Source organism: Trichechus manatus, unplaced genomic scaffold, assembly GCF_000243295.1.
Source record: "Trichechus manatus latirostris isolate Lorelei unplaced genomic scaffold, TriManLat1.0 scaffold00497, whole genome shotgun sequence".
NCBI classification, from domain to species: domain Eukaryota; kingdom Metazoa; phylum Chordata; class Mammalia; order Sirenia; family Trichechidae; genus Trichechus; species Trichechus manatus.
This window is the reverse complement of record NW_004444433.1, coordinates 43669-54585: the sequence shown is the minus strand read 5'-3', so window position 1 is coordinate 54585 and position 10917 is coordinate 43669.

The following is a 10917-nucleotide window of genomic DNA, read 5'->3' as shown; positions in this document are numbered from 1 at the left end:
GAGTCAGATAAATGATCTAGAGAAGCAAACTACAATGAAATATCCACTGGAAATGATTAACCGACATTTAGACATTTCAGAAATAAAGATTAGTGAGCTTTGAAGACTTAGCAATTAGAACCTATCCAAAATGAAACACTCAGAGAAAAAAAAAATGACTGAAAAACTAATGAACTAAGGAAAAGATATTTTCAGACATACAAAAGCTGAAAAAAGTCATCACCAGCAGACCTTACTTCAAATAATTTCAAAAGAAGTCCTTAGGCTGAAGGAAAATGATACTCCATAGAAATGTGATTCTATATAAAATAATGAAAAGCACTGGATAATTTTTTTCTCATTATTTAAACCTCTTTAAATAAAAATAGCTATTTAAAACAAATATGGCAATGTGTTGTTGAGTTATAACAAATGCAGAAGTAAAATGTATAGCAAAAATATATAGTTGTAAGACTCTTATACTATATGTTCAGTAGTAAAATATCTCTTGAACATAGACAATGATGAGTTAAGAAGGTATAAAATAAGCCCTGAAGTAGTCATTAATAATCATCTCAAGGTATTTTATCTAATATGCTAAAAAAAAAGGAAAAATCATAAAAGAAAAAGAATTCTAAGGGACATCGCAAAGCCATTCAAGCCTTCCACCTAAGAGATTATTTTAGGATTTTGCTAGATCCTCTAATACACATTATTTTAAACATTGTAACTTTCAGTTGAGTAACTTTTAAAATACTCCTTAATGAGGTCCAAAATTCAAGGATGTCAAGAAAGTTATTTCAGAGTAAATGTTTTCCCAAGTAAAGCTTTATAAAGAATGACTCTATAACTAGAAACAATTCTGAGTAATGGCAGAAAAGCAACATAAAATGATACCATTAAATATATATTTCTCTTTTGCATTCCTTCTGTTATATTCTTTATATGTTAGCATTTCAACAAGTAGAAATAATTACATGTTCTACTATGGATATTTAGTTTACTAGGAAAATACTTTCAGAACTTTTTCCAAAAGGTACATCCAAGGCAAATTAAATCAAACAAGTTATGAAATAGTCACTTCATACTGTTATATTCTCTTGGTTTTCTTTTAAAAAATCAGAATAAATACTGTTTCTTAGAAACTAACTTTATTAGTTTCCTAGGGCTGCTGAACAAAATATCATAAAGTGGATGGTTTTGAAAAATACTAATCTATTGTCTCAAAGTTCTGGAAATAAGGAGTCTGATTCGGAGTTTGTCGAGGTCATGTTCTCTCTGTGCACTCTATGGACAATGAGACAAGGAGATTCTTTTTTGTCTTCCAGTTTCTGATAGCCCAGGCATTTCCTGGTGCTCCTTGTCTTTTTATACACATAATTACATGGCATCTTTCTGCTCCCTGAGTGAGTCTGTCTCCCTGTCTCTTCTTTCTTCCTGTTCCCTGCCTGTAGAATTGCAGGAATCATACAACTTTCCTTCATTTTGTCCCTTTTCTCTGTCCCTCATCTAAGCTGGTGGAACTTCTGCTGAGATGTTTTATTGGATAAAGTTAAATGCTAAATCTCTTTAGCAAGGCATTGTCCAGCCACATACTTGATGTCTGTTTCACATTATGCTTTCTTAATTTTTACAATATGAATATGCAGAAAATTCTTCAAATCATCAAGTTCTGGTATAAAAGTGGCACAGTTTATTCCTCAGTCTATCTCTTGCCTCTGCATTTTATTAATAACTGCAAAGAGAAACTAGGCTACTCCTTCAAGACTTTGCTTAGAAATCTCTTCAGTCAAATATCTAAATTCATCATTTATAACTACTTTCCACAAAACATTCAAACATATTCAGGCCAGTTCTTTTCCGCTTTATAACAAGGATCAATTTTCTTCAAGTGCCTAATAACATGCACGTAATATCCCGTTATGTCCTCTCCAGAAGAAAATTTAATGTCAATATTTCTAGCAACATTCTGTTGATAACAATATAAGGAAGAAGGATCTGGTAGTCTACTTATGAAAACATTTAGCCAGTGAAAACCTTATGAATAGCAGCAGAACATTGTTTGTTATAGTGCCAGAAGATGAGCCCCTCAGATTGGAAGGCACTCAAAAAGAGGACTGGGAAAGGGCTGCTCATCAATGTAGAGTCGACTTTAATGACGTGGTTCAAGTCAAGCTTTCAGGACCTTCATTTGCTGATATGGCACCACTCAAAATGAGAACAAACAGCTGTAAACACCTGTTAATAATCAGAACGTGGAATGTACAAAGTATGAATAAAGAAAATTGGAAGTTGCCAGAAATGAAATGGAACACACAAACATTGATATCATAGGCATTATTGAGCTGAAATGGGCTGGTATTGACCACTTTGAATTGGACAGTCATATAGGCTACTATGCTGGGAATGCCAACTTGAAGAGGAATGGCATTGCATTCACTGTCAAAAAGATTATTTCAAAATCTATCCTGAAGTACAGTGCTGTCAGTGATAGGATAATATCCACACGCCTACAAGGAAGACAAATTAATAAGATTATTATTCAAATTTACGCACCAACTACTAAGGCCAAAGATGAAGAAATTGAAGATTTTTACCAACTTCTGCAGTCTGAAATAGATCAAACATGCAATCAAGATGCATTGATAATTACTGGAGATTTGAATGCTAAAGTTGGAAACAAAGAAGGATCGGTAATTGGAAAATATTGCCTTGGTGATAGAAACAATGCTGGAGATAGCCTGATAGACTTTTGCAAGACCGATGACTTCTTCATTGCAAATACCTTTTTTCACTAACATAAACGGTGACTATACACGTGGACCTGGCTAGATGGAGTACACAGGAATCAAATTGACTACATCTGTTGGAAGAGATGATGGAAAAGCTCAATATCATCAGTCGAAACAAGACCAGGGGCTGACTGCAGAGCAGACCATCAACTGCTCATGTGCAAGTTCAAGTTGAAACTGAAGAAAATTAGAAAAAGTCCACAAGATCCAAAGTACAACCTTTAGTATATCCCACCTGAATTTGGAGACCATCTCAAGAATAGATTTGATGCCTTGAACACTAATAACCAAAGACCAGACGAGTTGTGGAATGACATCAAGACATCATATATGAAGAAAGCAAGAGGTCATTAAAAAGACAGAAAAGAAAGAAAAGACCAAAATGGATGTCAGAAGAAACTCTGAAACTTGATCTTGAACATCAAGTAGCTAAAGCAAAAGTAAGACATGATGTTAAAAGAGTTGAACAGAAGATTTCAAATGGCAACTTGAAAAGACAAAGTAAAGTATTATGACATGTGCAAAGACCTGGAGATGGAAAACCAAAAGGGAAGAACATGATCAGCATTTCTCAAGCTGAAGGAACTGAAGAAAAAATTCAAGCCTCGAGCTGCAATATTGAAAGATTCTATGAAAAAATATTAAAAGACTCTAGAAGCATCAAAAGTAGATGGAAAGAATGCATGGGTGTGGTAGTGTGCCTTAATTGACATTTTCTAAGTCACCCTTCAATTTTTGAAACTAGTTGAGAACTGACAGAGCTCCTCAAGTTTGAATATGATCACAAGTGATTCTTAGTTTGTGATAAACCTAGGGACATAAAACGGCCACTAATAAGGGCAGCTAAGTGGCCATTAAGCACTTTGTAAGGCCACTACACTACATGGCCCCAGGATGCACAAGAAAGACAGAACATCAAGAGTGCAAAATGCTCAGAAAAGAACAGGTTGCTCTTGTGATAACAAAGGGACTTTCCAGAAAAGGTAACTTAAGAACAGATCACCATGGTAACAGCAATGTGACTTTCCAGGTGTACACACAAGCAACTTTCACAGAAGATTAAAATAATACCATTATATGATTAACTTAAAGTAGAATAATTGAAAATGACACCTGGGCAAAACTCAGGTATAAGAAAGGGGGAAAATCAGACCCCAGTTTGAGACCCATTTTTTGACAGACAACCTCCTGGTCAGTCCATTCTAGGACACCCTGTCAGGTGCCCTACAATCAGCACCAATATCATCTTGTCTTACAAGAGTGCTGCTTAATAAACTGACAAGTGTCAACATTGGGCTTGAGTCTCTGTTGCAGATCAAAAGATAAGGGGAATGAATCACCACAGGAAAATCTATTGCATCATCAGGAAGTCTTGGACACAACACAGTTGCTAGAAACACATAACATAGTCCTTGGTATTGCAAGTAGTAATATAGTGTTATTGCTTTTTCTCAAGGGAAATATCCAAGAATGTCGTATTTGATAGTAAATAACATGGAAGAGTTGATTCCTGAACCTGAACATGAAGAAATGATACCTGGTCACCACAAAGAATACTCTTGTGTACTGATAAGACAATAAACAAATATGTGACTACCTCTTCTCTACTGTTGATACATCTTTATTGATATATCATTATATCTCATATGAATCTATGCATTTTGTTATATATATATATATAATGTATGTAATAATAGCAGGCTTAGTAAAATGCATGCAATAATAGCAAAAAGACATTTGGAAAAATGTGTTATACTGTTGTAACTTAATTACATTATAAGTGAAGCTATTATATTATTAAAGGTAGACTGTGATAAGCTAAATTTGAAGGCAGAAGGAATGACAGGAAGCCAAAACACAAATGTCTGCAAAAATACTTCATGGTATGATAATGAGTATAAAACACGACAGAATATGGGTATTTCCTGGCAAGTAATCTAATATTTGATATGTATTTGTTCAGCTGATATGTAATGGCTACGCACTATAAGTTATGTACTTAGTTAAACAGTGGCTAGACAGTGGTGAATAAAAGGCATTTGATATATTTTCCCATGTGGAGACAGAGTTAAATATTCTGTTTTTTCTTTCTTTTAAAGAAATACAAATTCATTATAATTGAAAATTCTGATGATTGAGAATTTGTAATGCAGAAGCAGGATGCTGCTATGAGGGAGTGAATAATGGAAACAAGAATGATCTGTTCAATAGAATGAAAATAGACCCTAGAAGTTCATATAATAGAAAAGAGTTTGGCAAATTCAGGAAACCAAAAATTTAGAGTACAATTTTTCATATTATTCTGCTGTGATTCTCTTTTTCTCAGTTGGGATGTAATATCTCCAATTACATTTCTTATTTTGACTATTTGTGTCTTCTCATTTTTTTTTTTTCTTTGTCGGTCTAACCACAGGCATGTCTCTTTTATTGATCCTTTCAAAGAAACAACTTTTGCTCTTGTTGATTCTTTCCATCATTTTTCTGTTCTCTATTTCATTTATTTCTCCTCTGATGTTTATTATTTCCTTTTTCTGGTAGTTTTGGGTTCCTCTTGCTCTTCCTTTTATATTTGTTGAAGTTGTCTGGTTAAAGTATTGATTTGGACTCTTTCTTCTTTTTTAATGTAGGTACTTATTGCTATCAGTTTCCTGCTGAGTACTGCTTTTGCTGTGTCCCAAATGTTTTGGTATGTTGAGTTTCATTTTGTTTGATTCTAAGTATTTTTTTTTTAATTTCACTCTTCACCCAGTAGTTTTTTAGTAGTGTGTTATTTAGTTTTCATGTATTTGTTTATTTATTTTCCTTATTCTTCCTATTATTGACTTCTAACTTCACTCTGTTATGGCCAGAGAAGATGCTTTGTTTAATTTTAATCTTTTTAAATTTTTTGAGATATGCTTTGTGTCCTAGAATATGGTCTGTTCTAGAGAATGATCCATGGACATTAGAGAAGGATGTGTATTGCATTGCTACTGAGTAGCGTTTTCTACATATGTCCCCTAGGTCCAATTGGTTAATAGTGTTATTCAGGTCATCTATTTATAGATTTTCTTCCTAACTGTTCTATTCATCATCAAAAGTGGTGTATGAAAATCTACTATTATTTTAGAGCTATTACTTTAGTTATGGTAGATATTACTTTATAAATTTTGGGCCTCTGATATTGGGTGCATATGTATTTATAATTGTTATGTCTAGTTGGTGAATTGACCCTTTTATCGTTCTACAATGTCCTTTTTTGTCTCTATAATGGATTTTGACTTAAAGTCTATTTTGTCAAATATTGGTATTGCTACTTCTGCTCTCTTTTTGTTACTATTTGCTTTTTTTATTCCCTCCCCCAATCCTCTGGCTTTTAACCTATTTATGTCTTTGCGCCTAAAGTATATCTCTCATAGGCAACATATGGAGGAGTCTTTATTTTTTTGTTTAAATCTACTACTTCTATCTCTTGACTGAATCAATTAATCCATTTTCATTCAGTGTGATTATCGGGAAGGACTTGCTTTAGCCATTTTGTTATACATTTTTGTGATGTTAATGGTTTCCTTGTTCTTCTTTACCCTCTGCGCTAAGTTCATTTTATTTATGGATTTTCTTTTCCTTTTATTCATTATTGTTGTTCTTCTGATTACTGAGTCTTTTTGTTTTCCTTCTTTATTTTTTTGATTTATTAATTTTATTTGTGGTTATCATGAGGTTTACATTTAAAATCTTACATTTAAAATAATTATATCTGTTATATCTTGAAACAGCCTTAACTTCCTCAACATATGGAAATTCTGTATCTACAACATTTATTCACCCTTTTGTTTTGATGTTGTTGTCAATTAAAACTTTGTATCACAGAATTCTTGTAATCTAGTTTTAAATTGTTTTACTGTAATATGTGTTCAGATGATTGTTATGTATCTTTACCTTGGGTTGGTTTCTGATGCCATTGGTTTTGTTTCTGAAAGACTCCCTTTAAAATATATATATACATATATAGCTGTTCTGGTGGTTAAAAATTTCTTTAATTTCTATTTATCTGGGAATGTTCTAATTTTGCCCTCATTCTTGAATGACAATTTTGCTGGGTATTTCACTTGGTTGACATTTATGTATTTTTTTTTAGAAGTTGGTATATGCCATCCCTTACCTTCTTGCCTGCCTAGTTTCTGACAAGAAATCAGCACTTACTTTTATTAGGGCCCCATTGTAAGTGATATTTCCCTATTTTATTCTGCCCTCAAATTCTTTCTTTATCTTTGGTTCTGAAAAGTTCGATTATGATACGTCTCGGTGTGTTTCTCTTAGGAGTCTATCATATACAGAGTTCATTGAACTTCTTGTATGAAAGTCTTCTCATCTTTTTTGATATTTGAGAAAGTTTTTATCATTATTGCTTCGAGAATTCTTTCTGTACTATTTTTCTTTCCTATCTTCTTCTTCTGGGATTCCTATTATACATATATTGTTCCTCTTGATGGTATCCCACATTTCCTTTTGGGTTTGTTCATTTTTCTTCATTCTTTTTCCTGTGTGTTCCTCATACTGAATAATCTCAAAAGTTTACCTTCTATTATGCTAAATTTTCCTTCCATTGTTTTGATTCTACTTTTATCTCTTTCCATGGAATTATTTATTTGTTATTTTATTATTAAGTTTCAGAATTTCTAGTTGTTTTGTTTCTAAAGATTCTATCTTTTTGTTTCATTTGTTGTTTTATTCTTCTATTATTTTCCTGACTTCTTCATTTCCCCCCCACCGTGTTTTCCTTTATCTCTTTGAAGAGACTTAGTACTCATTTTTTGAAGTCTTTATCAGATAGTTCCATTATTTATTCTTCCTCAGAGACCATTTCTGTCTCTTTATTTTGTTTATTAATTTGGGTCATCTTTTACTGTTTCCTCATATGCTTTATAATTGTCTTCTGTCTTAGAGATATCATGTTGTTTTTTGTTTATTTGATTGTTTATTTAGTTTTTGTTTGTTTTTGCTGTGATATATCAAGAGTTTAGTTCCTTTCATTTCTTTTTAAGATTTTCCCTTGTATTATTTTAATTATTATTGTTTTGTGTTACTGAGGTATGTATGTCTTTGGAGCTACCATTTAACTGATTGTGGTTTCCCTTCACTGTAAGTATGGAGAGTTGAGTACACATGGGGGAGTCTATGGAACTGAGCACTTATGACCTCCCTTGAAGTGTTGCATGGAGGTGAGAGACCAGAGTCTCTGCTCGTGGTCAGGTGCATGGTATCATGTGATTGGAATCCCACAGCTCTTGAGAGACCATGCAGTCACTTCCCATAGACTTAGGGGGCAGGTCAAGCCCTGCATGCAGTAGAGAATGTGTGGTATTGGGGAGGGAGGAGGCTGGGGTGGCTCTTCACATGTACAGCCATCACACTTGCAGTGGGAAGGTGGCTTTGCACAGGCATGGATGGGTGGAGTGGTACCTGAGGGAGAAAAGTGGTGCAGGGCCTCTGCACACATGTGGGCAGTCCCGGAGTCCTCTAGGCACGTGTGGATTGGGGTGGTGGTCCCTGGATGGAGGGAGGGCATACTTGGGGTTTCTTCACCTACATGGGCAGCCTGGGAACCTTCTGCACAGATGTGGTTGGGAGGGTGGTTCCCTGGGCAGGGGGAGGGGATGGTGAGGGGCTTCCACAGAGGTGCAGAAAGGCAGGGGATGAATTAATTACTTTTTAAACTAGATAGACACAGATTAAAGAAAGATTTTATGTACTATTGTATAAGTTTAAAATTTTTCATATATACAGCTTTTAAAATGTATGGCAGCTAATGCTGTATTTATCCTGTTTTTAAGAGATTACATTGTCCAAGAATCCACACAAACTGATTATCCAAAAATTACACAATGGAACAAGTTTCTAAATACTGTTCTATATTGTTGCCTTGGGGATTTTAAAACTATAATACACATAAATATATCAAAGACTGAGAAGTGTAGGAATAAAGTTGATTAACATGCTTTAATAAACATTCCCAAATCATTTAACAACTGAACCATTTTATTGTCATGTTAAAAACTATTAACATCACAGAGAATACACTAGAAGAAACTTAAATATATGATGTTGCACCATGTATAAAACTCTTGAATTTTTACTGACACCTCCAACCATTAAAACCATATGTAAAGCACCTTGGGTTTTAATGTCAGGTAATGGTGTGTTGGACATCTGGAACCACCAGTTTGTAGCTAGGAGAATCTGGACAAGGTAGTTAACATCACTGGACCTCATTTTCCATTCCTGTTAATTAAATATAAAAAAAAAATCTTTAGAGAGATAGCATAAGGATTAAGTGCATCTCTATGTGCAATATTGATAATGTTGTTAAAATTTCCTAGTAAACTTTATTACTTACTATGGAATTTTTAAGGCAATAAATACACTAATCTAATAAACTAGGCCATAAGAAAAGGTAATCTGGGATTATTTAATTTAATTCTGTGTGTACGCAATAAGTAGAATTTATCTGTCACAAGTGCCAAACAAAAAAAGTGAATGTTACATAGTGATAAAGTAATGCAAATTTAGACCAGTTATTAATTATCTTGTTGGTTAAGGGAGGATATATTTCTACTGAAGAATATATTCAGTTGGAGTCAGACAAAAAAGAACACTGTGTCTGTTTCCAAATGTAATATAAAAACAAGGAAGGTAAGAGAGTCTATAAACATAATTCAATAAAAAAATAAACCCCCTGCCATCAAGTCAATTCCGACTCATGGCAAGCCTATAGGACAGAGGTGAATTCAAACTACCAACCTTTCGGTCAGCAGCCAAGCTCTTTAACTTCTGCACCACCAGGACCCCATAAATATTATTGACTAACATATTTTTCAAATTAGTTATAACTGGCCAAAAATAAATGTGATTTGTGCACACTTAAGTCCTTATAGAAATTTGTTTTGCTGACATGAAAAATAATGATTACTTATGTATTTCATCATGTTAGAAGAAATAAAATAGATTTGTTTCATAATACTTTAAATTTTTTTTAAATAGTAAATTTCTTGAATACGTGTTACTTGAAATTTGGTAGATAATTCTCCGAGTCAAATATTCATACTGGTAAACCTTAGGCATACTTATGCCATTGCTTTGAAATATTGTTATAGATAGTTAAAAAATTAATACTGTTAAACTTTCAACATTTATGTCCCACTTTTTCTTAATTTACATGGACAGTGTTGATTTTATTGTGATATTAACCACTGTGCCACCAGGCCTTCAGAGCTCTAATACACATAAATATATGAAAGACTGAGAAGTGTAGGAATAAAGTTGATTAACATGCTTTAATGCAACATTCCCAAATCATTTGACCATTGAACCATTTTATTATCATCTTAGAAACTCTTAACATTCCAAAGAGTACACTAAAAGAAACTTAAATATATAGTGTCGCACCATGTATAAAGCTCTTGAATTTTCACTGATACCTACCTCTTTGAAGGTCCTATATGTCTTCAAAGAATGTGACCATATCTTTATCTCCACAGGTCATGTTTAATAGGAAAATTAATTGTTGTGGTCTTATTTCCCTTGCTTATTAGTTAAGACGGAGCTGACCCAGTTCGGACTCATGAAATATGTGGAATAGTCTGTTTAGATTTGGTGGGTGAGGAAACACATGCTGATAGTTTACACACTAATTTTTCTTGCTCTGGGCATGGTTGTGTATGGACAGGTCAAGTAGTTATGCTTCAACCATCATGAAAGGCTTGAGAAGAACCAGGATGAGGGCAAAAATGACACACTTCGGACACCAGACAGGATAGATGCAAGAAACTTTGTTTTTGATTTAATCACTGAACTACAAAAACAACCTGTCCTCAAACTCCAGTTGATTTTGGAGGTCTTGTTATGTGAGATACATGAAATAATATGTGTCCTTCATATGATGCAGTTGTTAAGAACTCAGCTGCTAACCAAAAGTTTTGAGTCAGGATTATTGTTACGATTGTTGTTACTTTCAATTGAAGGGATTCTAACTGGGAAAACAACAACAATGATAATATTAAATGTAATTTATACAATCAGTGCAATATTTACATATCAAGACAATGTTTCAGTTTTGCCAGACTACATACATAAATAGTCACAAACATACAGGCATATAGATCAAACA